This window comes from Dipodomys merriami, unplaced genomic scaffold, assembly GCF_024711535.1.
Source record: "Dipodomys merriami isolate MVZ:Mamm:240054 unplaced genomic scaffold, mDipMer1.0.p SCAF_1, whole genome shotgun sequence".
NCBI lineage: Eukaryota > Metazoa > Chordata > Mammalia > Rodentia > Heteromyidae > Dipodomys > Dipodomys merriami.
The window spans coordinates 96724178-96743838 of record NW_027202270.1 but is presented as its reverse complement, the minus strand read 5'-3'; the positions used below and the strand labels follow the sequence as shown (position 1 = coordinate 96743838).

At 39.5% G+C, this 19661-nt stretch overlaps 1 long non-coding RNA gene across 2 annotated transcripts; it reads right to left on the bottom strand.

Moving 5' to 3' along the window:
* Positions 1–117: 117 nt before the first annotated feature.
* Positions 118–18432, bottom strand: LOC138829656 (uncharacterized). Of its 2 annotated transcripts, none has more exons than XR_011372683.1 (3): positions 18419–18432; positions 17875–17948; positions 118–200 (listed from the first exon to the last, which is right to left on the bottom strand). It is a non-coding gene; the product is annotated as an uncharacterized lncRNA (long non-coding RNA). The 2 variants fall into 2 exon arrangements; XR_011372688.1 differs by lacking the exon at positions 18419–18432 and adding an exon at positions 18282–18385.
* Between the last annotated feature and the right edge of the window lie 1229 nt (positions 18433–19661).

The window sequence follows — 19661 nt, the reverse complement described above, 5'->3', positions numbered from 1 at the left end:
GATACTATTTTTTAAGAGAGAGAGATTGACGAAGCAGCTTTTTCTGGAGACACATCATGAGCACTGGGAACGTTTCATCCTCCTGGGTGGTTTTCTGCTGGAAAACATCAGTTGATACCAGTGTAAGGATGAGTGGCTGTCCTTTCAAGCGTCCTGGATGTTTGTGCCTATGTTCATCATACTGCTCACTGAATACACCACTGCAAATGGCAATGTAAACAGAACATGAAAAAGATGATCAGTACAGAGAAGGCAAGAATACTTTATTTAATATTTGTACCAGTGTCAGGGCTTGAATTCAGGGACTTGGTGCTGTCCCCTTTTCTTACACTAGGTAGGTTCTTCACAACTTGAGCCACAGCCCCACTTCCAGCTTTTCAGTAGTTAATTGGAGATAAGATTGTCATGGACATTACTTCCCCTGCTGGCTTTGAATCATGACTCCTCAGATCTCAGCCTCCTGAATAGTGAGGATTACAGGAGTGAGCCACCAGCCTATGGCTGTAAAATGTCTTAAAAAGGAGAGAAGTAGGGATAAACAAAGAGGCTGGACACAAGTATCTGAAGCCTGAAATCCTAAATACTCAGGAGGGTAAGATCCAGAGGATCTTGAATCAAAGCCAGCCTTGACAGAAAAGTCCTCAAAACTCCACCTCCAAAAACAAGAAACAAAAAGCTAAGCTGGAGGCATAGCACAAGTGGTAATATGCCAACTGTGAAGAGCACAAGGTCCTGAGTATGGGCCTCCTCAATATGAGAGATGGGAAGAAAAGATAAACAAAAGACTGCACGAATAATTTAAAGTATATAAATATTTTGTTTGTGATATACTGAATTGTACTTTGTCTGCATGATTACATTCATCTCATTTTATTTTTATTAGTAAGACTAATTCAATCGACACTAAATGAAGAAAATTCCTTTAGGGTATGCAACATGTATGATGTCAATCTAAAAACTTGGTAAAATCTGAATACTCAATCTACTTTTTTAAAAATGCAAAACAAATGTGGACACTTTATTGTGCATCCTTGAGCTCAGGCAAAGTTACCATTCCCCAGCCTTCAAATCTGATGATCAAAGAAATTAAAGAAATCTCTTTCTTTAAAAAAAAAAGTGTCAAAAGAGTAATTTTGGAAGAAAATACCCCAAAACTCTAATTGTCTTGCTCTTCAATATTTAGCACTTGTGCAACTAAAAAAGATAAGAACAGTCAACCAAACTCACCAACCACCATGGATTTTGCTTAGTTTCTGAAAATAAACAATTTGCATCACCTTAACTAAGACAAGTCAGAAGAAATAAGGTCTCTAAAAAGAAACAATATATGTTATGGAGGAAAAAACCTGAAGAAATACTTATTAAGATATTTATAATAAGTGGTCATTGCTGTTAGGCAGAACTAATGAAGGGATAAAAGTCAAAGAAAAAGAATGAAAATTTAATTATGTCCCACTGAGTAACAGCTCAGAGTTCTGGCCCAAAAGCTGTACTTTTGGACATTGATATTTGGTTAGTGGTTTTTTGTTCATTTGTCTGTTTTGTTTTTTTCCAAACAGTAACTAAATATTGTGTACTGGTGGCTCACGCCTGTATTATTAGCTATTTAGGAGGTTGAGATCTGAGTCTAAGTTCGAAGCCAGCCTGGGCAGGAAAGCCCATCAGACTTACTTCCAATCAAGCACCAAAATGCTGGAAGCAGAACTATGGCTCAAGTGGTAGAGTGCTAGCTTTAAGCAAAAAAAAAAAAAAAGAAAGAAAGAAAAGAAAAAAAGCTCAAGGACAGTGCTCAAGGCCTTGAGTTCAAGCCCCAAGACCACTAATCGTCATCATCATCATCATCATCATCATCATCACCATCATCATCACCATCATCATCACAATCACACAACAACAACAAATGAGCTTTTCCTATGTTGCTTAAAATAATTATTATTTTCAAGAAGTAATCTCTCACTTGATTATAACACTGGAGGAAGTTACCCTCTCAAAACACATTTTACAAATCTTATGTAGGTATATTCTGAGAGACAAGATTTTACTTTTCAGTTTGAAAAATTTATTACCGTGTTAATTCTAGTCATAAAATTGCAATTTTGATTCTAAAATCGGTGTGTCAGAAAGAATGAAGTACTAATCAAAGTTAGGGGAAATATTGTACCTGTTGCTCATTATCTGAGTGGGATGATTGGTCTGTTTTCCTACACAAAGATGAAGGTTCTTTGAAGTTTTCAGAATTTTCCCAATGTGAATAAAAAGTCTTAACTTCCTGAATATCACCTGTCCAGTTCCACAGGACACACCTGTATTGCTGTTCCACACCTGTGGAAGCAGTGCATCAGACAACTGTTAATCAAGGATCACCTCCCTTCAAAGTGACAAATGCTTCACTGCTCACACAGCTTATAAAAATAGCATCTTCAAGAAGGTGTCTCCAGAGCTTCCAACTTATCTTGCCAGTCCTGTGGGTTTAACACACATTTTTGAAAACTAAATTTTCATTACCATATTTATAGGAAGGGCGTTAAAAAAGAGGTTAAGTAATCCATTCCAATTTAGAAATAAAATATTGGCTTTATTTCCACTTTGGTTACCAGGAATGTTAATGTCCAAGGCTGGCTTTTAAGACTATTAATGAGCCCTGGAAACATTTTTTAAAAAGGTATGGATTGGGTAGATGTAATGAGATATGATTAAAGGCAGAGGCACTGAAGAGGGTTGGAGAAATTCCTTTCAGAAAGAGTATAATTAGTGTCTGATAAAAAGTATTTAGTAGAGAAGACTATTTTAGGAAGAAAGGTTAAGGTAAACATATACTTTATGACAAACCTGCTTAATTTTCTCCCTTTGGTTCTCTTACATATTCAATATTATGTTGAAGTTTCATACATAAATAATGTTTGTCAAATACTTGTTTCAATTCTATCAGACAATTAAAGTGTTTTAATTGCCAGACCCAGAGAGCAGAAAATGTGTTGAAACATCAAGTTCTACTTTTCAGTGTACATTTCTTTGTTGATTTATGTAATGTAACTAATAATATGCAACTTACCCTGGTTTAAAACAAACAAATGAACTTCTGAAAAGCTTTCCATAAGTTGCTAAGCAACTCCAAAGGCACATTTTATTAATTTAACAAGTAACATTTAAATGACAAATCCTTCAAGACAAGTCCTAAATCCATTATATAAAAAGTAAAAAAAAAAAATCGAAGCAGATACCTTTCTGATTTTCCAATTCCAAGGATGCTCTAGGCAACCAGAGATATTGCCATTTTCAGAGTTACATTTGGCTCCTTAAGCCAAAACACAATTTCAATTGAAATGGTCACTATAATGTCCTGGGATCCATAGTGTAGCTTGAGAGAGTTAGAGAAGATCCAGCTTCAATCTCATGTTTGGAGATTTCCAACCTCAGCAGTACTGACAGTTTGGATAGGATAATTTGAAGTTGTGGGAGGCTAGCCACATCCATAAGTTCTTCCTACCACATGCTAGTGGTAAGTGGTCCATAAACAATTTGGCAGACATTGCCATGATGGTCACAGAGAATTGGGCGGGAGGGCAAAATCACCCCTAGTTTAAAACTACTGTAGCTGAATAGACTAAATGAAACCACAACAAAAGCAAAAACATGATGATACTTTGAGGTTAGTCACCACCAGTCAATATGTAATATCCTTAGCATTACCGATGATGAATAGGGGATGGTACAATTCCAGTGGTACTGCTGCTGTTGTTCTATTCAAAGCTCATTCCTGATTTCACCCTTTCAATAGAATTTCCAGGGTAGACAATTCGGAAAATGGGCATAATAATGACTCTAACTAGAACCGTTCTATAGCAATATCATATTACAGAACTGAACCCAAATCTTTGCTTCTGCCTCTTCTTACCTAATTTCCCCTACACTCAGTAACTAGTTCAAATGACTAAAAATAAATAAATAAATCTCAGTTTAAATCATGCCCTCATATCATAGAGCACCATAGGTCTTTGTCATACAGAATCTCCTTTGCACAATCTTTAAGGTTTTCTACAATATACCACCAACTAACTCCTCATTGAACATTTTTTTATGCTTCACTTTACACCACCTTTTTTGTCCTCCCACACAAACCACATGCATATTCCAATCTTCATACATGACATAGAAAGGACAAATTCATTTTCTCCTTGAAAGTTTTCCTAATTAATCCTTCCTTTACTTATCAGTATTATATTCCTGTTAAGAGAGTGACATGACTGCAAATTAATGTGAAGCAATCATTGACTGAGTGTCTTCAATCTGCCAGACACTGAACATTGCTTAGTAGCTGTTTCTATCAATTTACATTTCATTATTTATGCCCAACTAGATTGTAAGTTCCCAGAGGATAGGAACAGGTTTTATCTGTATCCCTCTGGCACCTTTTAATAATGATGCTAATAAATATGCTTTACATTTGATTAGCAATTATAACCTTTCAAATTACTTTCATGGTTATTAGCTTATTGGTTATATAATTTCACTATTTTACAATCAATGAAAGCGGGACATAAAATGCTCTAGAGAATAGTCTATGGGCTACACAATCCCCACTTAGTAGAAAAACACATTTAACATATGCTGATTTGTTGGATTCAGTATTATAATTTCTTTGAAGGCTACAAAAAAATTCTGAAGGGATTTTAAAATAAAATTAATGTAAGAGAAAAAATGGAATAATGCTGAATACAAGCACAAGTGAATTAAGGTTGTCAAGGGTTAAATTATAATACAGAACAGGAACGCAAAAAAGAAATGGCTTAGTTTTTGCCTCAAATTGGTTACAAGAGATTAACTTCATTTCATAAGGTCTTGACCTCTTCCCAGAAAGCAAAGCTGTTTTAAAAGACAGCAAAATGGAAAGGACAATCTTACATAAAGGTTAGCTTCCAAATCCTAAAAAATCACAGTATTTTGCCTCATATATATTAATGAGTTCAAGAAAATAGTTCCAACAATGATTAGGAACTCCTCCCACCACCAGTGTGCGGGAGGAGTAGCTACATATCAACGTGCCTTAAAAACATCATTTATTTATCAATCTCTCAAACTAAATGCAAGAGAGCAAAGTCACCTGATTGGAAGACACTAACCCTAAGCACCACGTGGCTAGAAGCTGTTTCATTCAAGTAGCACGCCTACTAAGGGCACCACTTGGGCCTCTGACCTTGTCCCTGCAAAGGGGAGGGGACCCTAAGACTAGGTTCCTGTCCCGAATTCGTGCAAGGCAGAGAGAAAAGTGTCCAGAAAAGAAAATTTAAAAATAAATAACTAAATAAAAAAGAAAACTTGGATCGGGACCTTTTCTTTTTGCCTCTAGCCCCTCTATTTCTAAATGTAAGGCGGGAAGAAATTATACTGAAAACAAAGACAAATAAAGGGAGCAAGTTAACCCCCCTCGACCCCGCAGCCACCCTGAAGGTGGGGCTCTGTCCTTCTATCACATGACCTCAGTGCTGGAAAGCCCGGGAAGGGACTCGGGACTTGTGTTGCTGGGCGCGGGGAGGGTCGTGTTCTCGCGGAGGAGGCCGGAAATTTGGGATCAACCCTCCGAGGTGGGAGTGTGGGGGGGAACTTGGTACATCACTGGACACCAGGCCCCAGAAGGCTTCTGAGGGTCCCCACCAAAACCAAGGTGGCAGCAGCGTGCAGACATGTGGCAAAATAAGAATTTCTTTTTTCCTAGTTGGGGTGCTGACAGCGACAGCGTTGGCTCGGGCGAAACGGGACCGACCGGAGGGGACAGGGAAGGGGGACTCCCCCCGTGCCAGCGCGCGACGCCCTGGGGGAAGAACACAGCCAGTGGATTCGATCCAAGCACCGGACCTCAGGAAGCGGGCACCGTGGCTCACCGGGCTCCGGCGGGGTGGGGGAGGAAGGCCGGGAAAATGCTGCAGAGAAGGGTAAGGGGGTGTCCTCGACGAGCTGTGGAGCCCTGATCCCCACGCCCTCCCTCCCCACGCCCGGACGCCGGCGGGCGGGGAGCCCGGCGCAGGGCTCCGGGGACTGCGGCAGGCGCCGGGCTGCTGCTGTGCTTTGTGAGCGCACGGCGTCTGGGGCCGGTCCCTGAGCTCCATTCAAATGAAATGGTCCCCAAGGTCTTTCTCCACCTCCGGTGTGGAGAGGAGTCGGCCAGGAGCACAGCATTGTCCCCATCTCCCCTTGCCCCGCCCCGAATTAATTCTGAACTTTAAAGCCAGCCCTTGGCAAAAACAAGGGCAAGAAGGAGCGCGCTGCTTTCGGGATCCTCTCCTCCCCCGTCCTCAGCTGAGTGGTCCTGGCCCTCGCCGACTGGACCCCATTCACTTGACTAGCACATCTCAGGGGTCCGTAACACGCATTCCCACTGCCCCCAACCCCACCCCCGCCCAAACACTGTAAAACCTCGGAGACTGCGTTTGTCAGCGTTGCGTGCCAAATAGAATCCGAATAGAAGTAGAGAGTTCCTTCCTGATGTTAATATAGAATGCACCGTTCCTCGCTGATCTCAATGTGGGCCCCCAATGCGTGGAAGGGGAAAGTTTCTGGCCTAGGCGCCAGTGATAAAGAGTTTGTCACATCCGCGTGGATTATAAAATGAGTTTTGGAATTGGCGCTGTGGCTCGAGTGGTAGAGCGCTCGCCTTGAGCTGAAGAGCTGAGGGACAGCGCCCAGGCCCAGAGTTCAAGTCCCACGACAGACAAATGTGTGTGTGTGTGTTTGTGTGTGTGTGTGAACTCTTCCGCCAAAATCAGACTGAGTATTCGGTTGTGAAAGGAAATGGCTCTCCAGGAAAAGAAAAATTACAACATGTTAAACTTCACCCTCTGTCTCTGGGCGGGTCCAAAGAGAAGATGGAAAATTTACATTAATTTCCAAAGGTCTAATGACCCAGAGCATCCCTCATAGGTTCATTCCTGCGTGCCCACACTGCCATCCTGGGAAAGAAGCCCGGGGATCAAGAGCTGCAAAACGGAGTGGCCTAACAACTAAAGACTGTTGATAGAGGAGAGAGGAGGGGGGAATGGAGAAGATGGAAAAGAAAAAAGGAGGAAAAAAATGTGTTCATTTACACATTTCCTGTGCCGAACAAAAAAAGTCCCATCATCAGCAAAAGAAGTCTCTTCCTCCAAAATAGCAGGCGAAGGGGGGGGGGATTAGAATATGCATAAAATTCCTTCATTTTCATTTGCAGAGAGCATGGTTTCCGGCAGATTTGTATTGAAATTGCTCGGTTAATTCCAATCTCTTAACTGTATTGTACTTTAATATCTTCTCAAAACTCACCTAAAGACTATTTCTATCCTCCCACTACCCTATTTCTGAGCTGCTTTTTCCCCCTGTTCTGTCTGGCAATGCGAATTTCATTGATGAGCTTGTAACTTTATTTTTTTATTTTTTTTTTTTTTTGCCCATCCATTTCTTTTTAGAACTGGACTACTACATAGAGCTCACACTTCAGTGCTGGCTGCTGGCTGTGAAGCTAGAATAGAGTATGTTTTTTTAAATGTGTACATAAAAGAAAATAAACTTGGTAGGACCACTAGACTTCAGAGTCCTTTCCCACTCAGCTCAGCTGATACACTTTCTCCATTAGCAATCACTAACATCCATTCCTGAACCAGCCACCCTTGAACACCCCCTCCCCTTAAGACTCGTGATAAATAATCACACAACTTATTCAGGTGACTATTACTGTTCACAAATATTCAGAGAAGCAGTCCATTAAATCCTTCTACAGACCATTACTAAACTATTCCTTTTGTCCCTCCTACAATAAATCTGGTTGTATTTACCTTGAAATAGTCTTTGTTGGGAAAAAAAAAAAAGTTACTATCACTTAAAACCATTCCTTTTCTGAAATATCATATCTTGACTTGGGCTTACCTTTCACATTTTAGAAACTGTATATATTTCCTTTATTTAATGACAGAATGTAAATATTTTTGAAGAATGAAATTTCTATATCATGGCTTAAAAAGGCATATAATTCAAAATCCATTGAACTCTGAATTCCTTCCTATTACATATCCTATTGCATACAGAAAGAGAACATGTATCTGCTTCCTAATACAATCTAAACAGATTACAGTGATTCTAGATTTCCTTAAGTGTTTGAAGATTGCAAGTAAAGCTCAATTTTTGTTGGTTAAAAGGTTAGAAATGGTGGTATTTTTTGACTTTTAGGGTTTTCATATTATTAAATATGGCATGGTGTATTATTATATACCTGGGATTTGTTATTCAGACACCAGGCTATAGAAACTTCTTAACTTTGTTAAATGAATACATAAACTTTTCCTATTCCTGAGTGTGCAAATGACTACTTTCATTATTTCCTTACTTCCTGTATCTTCATTACAAAAGCATTAAACTTTTCTTCTTTTAGTTATGAATCTGTTGTCAGGTTCTCATTCATATGCAATTAAAACCAAAGTATTAGAAATAAGTTCTTAAAACCTATACTTGGAGGGCATGTAACAGAATCGAGGGTCCCATTTAGAGGCAATGCTGACTTCCTTGGATTTCTTTTTTGAAACAAATGATAGTTTGTTTCTATATGAAAGGGACAATTCAAACAAATAAGAAACAATCACAACTGTGTATGATTCCCTGTAAATATCATATAATTGGAATTAAGTTGTATGGTGGAAGTCCTATTTTAAGTTGCAGATGTATATTTCAGTTAGAGTTAGAGTGAATTAAGTAGGTGTTATTAAACACAAGGCTTGGGAAGAACCTGGGATAGGAAGAAGGAGTAGCTCAATATAAAAAGTGCCCAAGGTAGACTTAGAAAGAGAGGTAAGACTGAAAATCACTGTGGTGAATTTCTCTCCAGAAATGAAAGTTTCTTGCTGTTTGTTCACCTTTAGAGAAACAATGTTCTCTAAAAGTTTCATTTCTTTGGATATGAGAAGACTAGAGAGAAGTGGATGAAAGGAATGTTCAACCCCTCAACTATGGAAATATTGTTCTGAAGCAGAGAAGTTGTCCTCTCCTTCCACCCTCTCTTGTTTAGCTCAACTATAGTTTGATTTCATGTTAGGGGCTGTGTGTTTTTGCGGGTGTGAAGACAATATCTAATAAAAAAAATGATTCTTCTGCAAGGACAACTTGGTTGTTGATCTGTATGCCTTCGTTTTTTGTATTTCAAAGTGTGCAGAGCTACATTTCTTAAACATTTTTTCAGAACATTAATCTGCAGGAAGGCAAAGCAAAGCACACTTCAACACTTCCTTTATCCAAAAACTATCTTCCATTGGTAAGGTCCTTCTCCTATTTGTCCCAAGTCAATGGCCTGCCAAGGAATTTTTATCTCAGTCTCTGCTCTCCTCTCCTATAATTGTCCTTCTTCCCCTAACCAGCTTTCTTGTCCTTGCACAAATGAAGGTAATTATCAAACAACCTACTTTAACCCTAACATCTGCCTGATAAATATTGAGTCTAATTTCCTCTCCACCATTCTTCTTATTTTGTTTTATTTCTCATGGGGGTGGGGAACTGGTTGCTTCTGTTCGGCTAAGGAGGGAATTGAATTGCTGAAGATAGAGATTCGTGGCAGATTCTTTCCACTCCAGTCCCAAGAGCTAGTGGCAGTTTTCTCACCTAGAATAATAAACCTTGGTAGGCTTACAACAGGCTTCACAACAGGCTTTGCTTTCCTTGCTAAACCTCCAATCTGCTCTTCTCACTTTATTCTATTTCATGTCTTCATTATATCTCCCAGATCATATAAGATAAAAAAAAAAAGATTCATTCTGAGGTGGCCTGGACATTCATTTTCATGTTCTGTTCTATAGGGCAAATATGATTCAGATCTTTAGATTGATGATCTCTTTGCACTCACAAGAATATCAGTTACTCTACCTTTCTTAACCAATCCAGTCTAGTAGACATGCTTCCACATTAATATGGTAACTTGCTAGCTCACCTCTATCCTGAAGTCACACCATCACTGTACCTTAGAGTCTACCTTCTCATGTCTGCCTGTTCTCCTTTTCTTTACAGGTTGATTTATTTAGGAATGGAATATTCAAGGGAACTTGTCCATACAATGAAGGGAAGTAATACAAAAATAGCTAGATCTACCACATTACACCAAGGGAATGTCTATTTGGAAACTTGAATTGAAATGATAAAGGAATAAAGGAATCATCCATTTATCCAGCAAAACAGGAAGTCAGAAACTGACATGTATTCTATCTTCATCCTGTCAACTAGAGAAAATATTTTAAGGTTGTTTCTGCTATTTTTATTTGCAGTAGTATTAATGTGAACAGGTTTTTTTTACATTATTGTTGAAGTTTCTTTTCATTTTGTTGTTGTTGAAGCTATTATACTATTCAACAGAAGTTTAGGAAGATTAGTCAGATTAATTAGTTTATTGGTAATTTAAAGCTGAAAACTAGTAATTAAGCCAAAAACTATAAATGATCAGGGATGATTCATATCAATGTAGGATTTGGAAAGAAGAAACCCTAAATTTTGGATATAAAATTTGGCAGCTGTGAAATAAATAGGTTTGAGAATCAAAATATGATCCATTTTTTTTTTAGTCACTGAGCCACTTCCCTTCCCTCAAATTCAGCTGAGAGCCTTCTGTGGATTTGCTTTGTAAATGAAAAAAAATAATTTGGGGAAGAGCAAAAAACAAAGATCTTATGCAAGGTCTTTATGTTAAATGCTGTTTCACCTGGATTTTTTTGGGGGGGTGCATGTAGGGCCATCCTGGAACTATAACATCACTTCCCTTCAAGCCTTCCTCCTTCATCTCCTGGCTCTTCTTTTCCTCTCTGAGGACAGTATAACCTCTCTCCCAGAGAGATTCTATGGAATATAAATTCAATAATGCAATTCTCTCTACTACAAGCTTTCTTTGCTCTCCTTCAAATATAATTAATATTTTGATAGTGTGGTTATTTAACTACACACACACACACACACACACACACACACAGAGAGACACACACACACAGGCCTACCCTCTAGCTTTTGCTGTTTGCGCATCTGAAATAGAAATGGATGCAGCTTTCAGTGGTTCCTAAAATTCTTCAGCTCAGTCAGCTCACAGAGAAGAACTCTGTTTTTAGGTAATAATTGCAGCCTATTGGGCCTGAAAATATTTTAAAACAATTGAAGAATGCATGTCACTGGTTTCTAGTGGCTATGTCTTTTGTGAAGTTTCCTAGAAAACAAGGGATATTCTGAGCTGATACTCTAATATATGTACTAGATAACAGTCAAAAATCAACGAAAGTACTGTTCTAAACCCTTGGTTGTCTTTCCCAGTTTTTGATAAAGGAAACAAAATTTGTTTTCTACTTTATCCAATTGGGACTAAAGGGACACAGATATTAAAAACTGATCTCACACCCATAATAACAAAACTATAGTGATTTATATGAGGAATCTTTTACTCCATCAAACAAATCAGCTCTCTGCATTTGAGTGATTTAATTCACTTAGTTGCTATTGGTTGTTTATAGTCATATTCATATGTAAAATAGGTGGTCCAAAATACATACAGATATGTAGATGGGCATATAGGAGTTAATTGAGCAGATGCTCAATTTCCATACTTAAGTGTACTACATTCCTATCATTTTATTTCTGAAAATTGATTAACATTTTAAGAGGACAAATAACCTCACAGCTTGTAAGGCCATCATATGTTTCCTGTGCTTAATAAATAAAATACACAATATTCAATCCAGCAAAACTTATCAACTTTGGTCTCCCTATGATATTATCAATAGGAAGAAGCTAGATATGTGCAACAAATCCATTGATTTCCAAAGACCACAGCCATTTCTATAAATATGTGAATATAGATAAGATGCTGGCAGGAAGAAGTTGTTACACATTTCTTCACATTTTTAGTTTTTAGAGGTATGTGTTGAAGATGTACATACGTATGTATACATATATACATATACATACATATATTAAAAAATCTTTTGAAGTTTTACTCTCTTTTCTCTCCATTTATTGTTTGGAATTGTGGGGGGGAAAGTATAAGAATGAACAAGAAAGGGAGTCCATGTGGCTGATCTCAAGTACATCTTTTGGTGAGAAATAAAATCATGTCCCCCATGCAAATCTGCAATAAAAAAAGGGAGGATGTGACTCTCAAAGAACTCACCCATTTTTCCCCATTGTTTTAGATGGTCAGAGGTCCCTTTCTCACAATTCTCTAACTTTTTTCTTTGAAAGCATAAATTTGAGACGCACAGAGTAGCACACAGTACTAAAATTTAGTTAAATTCCCAACAGAGAAGGATCCTTATAGTTCTTCAGCTTCAGTCTTAGTGTGGGGCTAAGTTACCATCCCAGTAGTTTTGACACAGGAAACTAGATATTTCCCTCTAGTGAGCAATAAACGTATAGATAAAGGTAAGTTTTTGTAAGAATATTATTCACCAATGATGTGTGAGCTTTCAAAGAGAAAATTTCCCAAGAGCTTTCCTATCTGTTCCGGTTTTTTCTTGCGTTTTTTCTTTTCTTTTTCTTTCTTTTTTTTTTTTTTTTAATAAAAGAGAGACACTACTAATTCTCTTATTCTCAAATAAGGTTTTGTTTGGCTCAGATTAATATTAAAGAAGATCACACACACGGCTGAAAAATATTGTTATTTTTCTTTAATGGGGAAAATTGGAGTCCCGCGTGTCAGATCTGTGGATTTCCGAAAGGCAATGGAAATGGTACTGACATCACTTTGCGCTTTAACAATCGGATTTGGTCCGGGTACAAGTTGTTTGTTTAACCCGACAGCTCTGTGCACCCCATCGCACGCTTTGCACACTCATTAAAACGATTATTCACGACCTGTCGAGTGTTTTCGGGTTCATTCACAGGAAAGGCTTGGAGCGAGGGAGAGCAATTCAAGTCCACCCTGTCCACTATTCGGATGCACGTGAGGACAGCCGAGCTGGTGCGTGTGTAGAAAGGCATGGGGAGGGGAGGTACACACGACTCAACTACAAATCCTGTTCATCCCAGGGCTCCGGAGGAAGCTCAATCTGCACCGAATGCCAAAAGTGCTCTTACGCACCATTTTGCTATGCTCACTTCAAGGGCTTGACACAGGACAGAAAAATAAAATAAAACAAAGAATTCCTCCTGCTGCTCCTCCCTTCAACTTCCTGCAAAACTTTAAATCCATCCCTGCCCACCTTCTGTCTGCAGCCTTACTTCTCACAGCAGACTAAGTCATTTCAGGAACACTCCACCAGGATAAAGGGATTTATTCCTTTTCCATCTCCGCAAGTCCTTCCTTCTCAAAAAGAGTTGATTAAACTTGTTCTTCTTTACTTTTTTTTCAATAAGGGGGGGGCGGCAGAGGCAAAAAAAATGACTGCTAGACACATTTGGTGCATGTATTCTCAACTATCAAGGTGGAAAGGAAACAGCTTACATCCTTAAAGAAAAATCTTTTGGAATAAGAATTCAATAGCTACTGATAATCTTTATTTTTGTTTTCCTTTATCTATATTTTCCTTTTTTAAAGTGAAAATGATAGGTGAGTTTATTACGAAAGGATTACACTTTAGACTAAGGTGTGTCCTCTCTTGGATGAGACAAACCTTTTCAATTTTCAAGTAACCTTTCAGTATTTTGTAATTAATTGCAATATAAGAAGCCAAACAGGAACACATCTTACTCTTCCAGTGCTTATAAAAGGCTCTAGGTCTCCTATTTGTTCAAAGGTGTCGTGGTATATCCCAGTTACACATGCCTAACTTCATATAGTTATCATGACAAATCACATAATAGAATATATGAGTATATGTATGTGTTTAATATATGGTAAGAAACTCCAGAATGTCTTGTCCAGCATTAAGGACAGAATTCATATTTAACAGTTGTGTTTAAACCAGTGCTATATAACTATATTTAAATGACTGCTCCTTGATTTTTTTTTCTCTTCAGCAGCACCAGTAAACCCAATGACTAGCATATTGTCAAGAGGGTAACCTAGACATGCCAACTGCAAAAGACCTCTCATACACTCTTTCCATTCTATTATGTCTGCCACCGTAAAAATCAATTTGTTTCTGTTTTATTGAAAAAACACCTATACAACGTGTGAATTCAAGAATGGAAGTCTTCAAGCAGCATGGGATTCTAATCAGAACCAGTTTTCTAATTACTAAAAAGCAAGAATGACTAAATAATTTTGCAAACTGGTTAGGGTGCTATAATTCACTATCAGGTTTACTTTAAATGGATCTGTCAGGTGTGTTTTGCTTCCTATATAAGCTCCTTCATTAAAAGCAACCGGTGATAATAATCATGAGGCAGATGCTGAAATATGTAAGCAAATAACTGAAAGCCCCTGCATAAGTAAACACAAATCAATGTAGTAATAGACAACACTATTGACATGGGAATGATCGATTTTAGTCTTTCCAGTCTGCAAACAGAGCTTCTAACATATATTTAGAAGTACATATTTCAACTCAACTAATACTAAGTGGAAAATAGATAAACAATGCCTGCTGCCAGTTATACCTGATTCCACTTGATTATTTCTAGAGTATTTTTGACAGAGTAAGAATACTCAGGTTTTCTCCCTCTAAGAAAGCTTTGCCAACCTTTAAAACTACATCATTAATTATAGAAATTATCAAAGTTCAAATAATAAAATTACCACCTTATTCTTGCTCTGAATTTTTCAACCTTCATCCAGCCTCTAATTATTCATTCAGCAGATTTTAATAGGAAAAACACATAATAGTGCTCATTATGGTTTTTTTAACATTTAAAAAATAGTATAGGACTATTGGGTTTAGAAATTCTTTGGGCCTTTTCTTAGAATAAATGAGAAAGATGTCATTTTCTCAATATTCCATGAAAGCTCGTTCACCTATGCCTCAGTGGGTAAGCTTTATGAAATAAGCAGGAGGAAATCTTTATTATTTAAAGTTTGCCTCAGGTAATAATTGTAAAATAGACAAGTGTCTGACGCAAAAGAAATAATATTTTGGATTTCTAGAAATTTACACCAAAAACAATATTTCAGATTTTTGCTAAAAGTTCAATTCTGTCTATATCTCTCTCTTTTTTAGAATATTTATCCCTGGAGGTCAGGATGGATTTAGATTATTAGCAAGCACGAGTTTGAGTAATTTAGCTTTGAGGAGAGTAATGGAAATTGTGTTTCAATATTTCCTGCACCAACCCGAGGTGCTTCTTTACATTCATCTTTGAGTCTAGATTGCTGGAGCGTAAGATTTTTAAGATAGAATTCCATATTTTTGAAGTTAAATGACTTAGTAATGTTGCTGCACATAAATACTGTGTTTGGTTATTCTTATTGCAGCTCAGAACCAAGTATCATACCTGATGTCTCTCATTCCCACCCAAGGCAACCGGAGTCAAAAGAAAAAACATCATCAGTTATTGTTTAGGGCTAATTTAACAGATAATTTAACTTCAAACAACAATGATCAGGTCATTAAATTTTGGAGCAATGAGAAAATGAAAGAACCTAGAGACAAGTCTCTAACCCCATTATAGTTTTTAGTGTCCCCCCTTAATCAAGAGAGGCACACACATCTGTGCAGCGAGATATGATAGCACCTTAAAGGCTCTATCCAAAGAATGGCGCAAAAGAAGATAAACAGGGAGAAGAATCAAAGAGGAGAGCGAGGGAGACCGCCGCTGAATGCTAGCGGTGCAGGAAAATTCACCTGCTGCAGAAAATGAATGTCCAAACGGGTGGTACCTGAACTTGCGCTTATATCCGAGAGGGAATCTGCAAACGCGCCACCAGCCTTTGTGGTCTCTCCCCCCCCCACCCCCGGGCAAAGGACAGGGTTCTCTAGGATAGCTTCCCCCGCCCCTGAAAAGACGGGGACAGCTCCCCTTACATCTCCCCACACACATCATTTCGTGAGTTATTTGTTATTATTTAACATGCCTTTTTTTCTGATCACATTTTCAGAATTCCTGTCTACTTTTAAGTCTTGGTGGAGAAACTTGGGAATTGGGAGCGCGGGCGGACGAAGGGAGGGGTCTGTCCCGCACTCCCTTTTCCTTCCAGGGGTCTTTGCCAGACAGTAGAGGATGGCTAAGAGACACAACGGTCTGCTCACAGGAACCCCGGATCTTTTGTCTCCCCAAGACAGGGTCCTCCCCGTCCTAAGGAACTCTCTCTCGGAGAATCGGCTCGCTGTGGCCGCAATGGCCAGTACTAGCCCTCGGCCTTGGGCCCATACGGCTTGGACCAAGAAGAGAGATGGGGGTAAAAAGATAATATGGAGAGAAGGTGTCCATGTAGAAGAAACCACTTTCCTCAACTAGCGTATCAATGCTGAGATCTGAAACTGCACCGAGTAAACAAAAAGAAAACAACTTTCAGAGGCCTCGGGGGGTGGGGGTGGGGGTGGCTCGGAGGCTCAGAAGAAAAGAAACAGGTTGGGACTCCAGCCAGCCCGGCTCGGCAGTCCAATTTTCCTGGCAACAGACGAAGTGAGCTACCAAAGTCAAGGCAAGAGCGCCCTCGCGTTGCTGCACCCAGCGCAGCGCCCGCTTCGCCCTCGGTAGGACCCCCGGCCCCAAACCTCCCCGGCCGCGCCAGGAGCTCCGCCAGCCACCGGACAGCTTGCGCCGGCCCGGAGCGGCAGCCTAAATCTCTTCTCTGCATCAGTCCAATAAAAAAAACCGAGAACACCACGCTGCGAGGTTCCAGCCGCACGACCTGCAGTCCCGCCATCGTGTGCACCCTTCTCCACATTCACCCAGCAGTCACTGGGGCGCGGGGAACCACCGCACGGTCGCAGCCCGAGCCCCAAATTCGCTTCCGGTCGAGACCACCTAAGTTCTGGCGCGCGACGCCTTGCGCGCAGCCACTCGGGGACAAGCCCAGCTCTCGAGCGTACGCCGCCGGTTCCTAAGTGTGTGCATTAAGAATCAATTATTTGCTTGAGATTTCCAAAGCCGGGAACTGAGCTATTCCCACGAGAGACAAAGTCAAGCCCAGAACAGTGCTCTTTTCCCTACGCTTTAGAAGAGGCAGAATGGAGAAATCTTGTACGCCAGTCAGGCAGCGTCTTCAACCTAGACCCACAAACCGAGTAAACCGTGCAGGGACCTTCCTTCGCCGGACCAGGCCAAAGAGCTGGGAACCCAGGCCAGATTTGGGGGGAGGGGGAGACTGGCAATATTAGGAAATAGACGGATGAATTAGCTTTCAGGGGAAAAGGAAGGAGGAAAGGAAGGAAGGAAGGAAGGAAGGAAGGAAGGAAGGAAGGAAGGAAGGAAGGAAGGAAGGAAGGAAGGAAGGAAGAAAGGAAGGAAGGAAGGAAGGAAAAGGAAAAGAGGAGGAGAGTAAACAGAAAAAAGGAGGAGTGTGAAGAGGAGGCAGAGGAAGAGGAGAGTTTCCTTAAGGGAACATTTTTAGCTGTCTATGGAGCAAAGAGCTTTATTTCGAATAGAGACAGGAAACAAGCCGGGCTTTGAAACGTCAAGAAACTCGAGTTCCTTGCAACAGCCATAAGACTAAAAAATTATATTTCCATGAACAAAATTACATTTTAGGACATATCTTTAATCTCCCATTTCCATCCCATTAAAAAAAAAGCTATGTTTTTTTTCCCCCTTTCCATCCTATTTGACAAAGCTATACCATATTTACCTTGAGGTCTACCATGATTTCTGACACCTGTATTTTTTTTTTAATCATGCATTCTTCTACCTACGACTGTTGGTGTCGCACTCACTGGGAACAATTTCCAAGGGGGGGAAAAAGACACTTAAGCCCAAGAACCCAGAGGGGCGGTTTAAAGCTCGGTCAAAAGCAAGACCGCAGACAGCCAGACACACTCCCCAAGTCACACGTGCCCTCAGAGAAGCACTTTCACTTACCAATCCGGGGGTAAAAAGGCTCTCAATCTTCAAAGCTTTTTCCTCGGCCTTCTTCTGACAACCGCAGGCAGGGCCTTGGGTGGAAGAAAAACACAGATAGGAATCGGGAGAGAGAAAAAATTAAAAAAATAAAAAGACCCCCCCCCCCAAAACATTATTTAACAGCACATCCTCTATTCGCCAGCTCCAGCTCCAAACTCCCGCATTGGCCTATATAGGGACAGGGTGGGAACAGGATCTGTTCTGGGGAGAAAACTCAAGAGATGGTTTACTTTAACTGCTGGTGGCTGGCAGAAGGGGTCATGATGGGAATTGGGGGGGGGGGGAAGAATGCCTTAAAATGTGCTTAAAAGAAAATTGACAGTGGAGTGTTCACTGAAAGATGGCTAATTCATCTTAACTCTTACAGGTAGTAAGAGCATAGGCCTATGTGCAGGAAAGAGAATCTAGATGACCTCCCCATTCTTTCCCCATCTCTAGGATCTGGCCTTTAGGAGAAACACAAAACAATGAGGAGGGAAGTTTGAATTCAAGTTTCACCTACCCTGCTTGTTGGAAAGGCTGCGCAGATTTTCCCGTTGGAGAGTTCCATCTGTCTGGCAGAAGCTGGAGTGGTGTTGGGGGCAGATTATCTGAAGTAGGAATGTACAGGAACCCCGCCCTCTAGGCACAGTTACACAACCCCAGCATCCCATCTCTCCAGCTCTAAAAACCCTAGTGATCTTCACCTTCACCCTTTGTTAGCTAACTTCTCCGATCGGCTTTTTGTTTCAAATACAACCAGCCACTTTAGCTATTTATAGAATTTCTCAAAAGTAAAATCATGTCAATGCATGCAAATTCCTCAACAATGATGTAGAAGATGCACTTTCTAAAAACCACATATTATAGAGAGTTTTAAATACCTATCTATGGGATGAAAATATACCAACTTAAATGTAATAATTAAAATTAATACACCAGCTCATTTTGGGCATCTCTATCCTTGATTTGATAGTCATAGAAACCACGTGGCAACCATGACCGTAAGAACCTCTGTGTTAAATATCCTTAGTTCTATGTTTTGTGTTCACTCTACTTCCAATTGTGTATCGCATTTGGAAGGAACACATTTGGAAGAATTCCTTCACTGCTCTCATTTACATAATTGTTTCAGTGTTTTTATATACTAGTAATTTTTATTAGCTCTATACTGTACAAATCCAAATAAGATACTTTATAAATAAACTGTAATTTGGGATTTCAAGTTTCAAGTTGCTAGGTTTTTCATTCCCAGAATTTTAAAGGCCAACTGCTATCTCCTTGGGGAAAACAAAAACAAAAACAAAACAAAAAGCAGCATTAAGTTTGAAAGAACATAATCTTCAAAAAGTTTTGAGGTGTTTTCCTGGCATGAACTAATTGTAACTGGCAAAGTTGACAGCAAATAAAGTGACAATACAACTGATCTGAAACAAAAATGTATTAAATTTATGCCATGCCAGATTGTCATGTGCTTTTTTTTTGCGGGGGGGGGGGTGTGAGTAGTTTAAAGGATGATAGCATTAGATCAAGGTAAATAAAATGTTCCATTGGGCCTTAGGAGGCCTTCATCAAAGTCTATTTCTCTTTATCTAAATATATCTAATAAACAAAGTTCTAATCATATCTACTATAAATATAATTTGGACATATGCCAAAACATAACTCCTCCAAAATTTAGTCTTGCAAGTGCAAAGAAGTCACTTTTCTGGTCGACTTCATTGAAGAAAATTTTCCATTGAAATTCTGTTTTTCTACCATCCAAA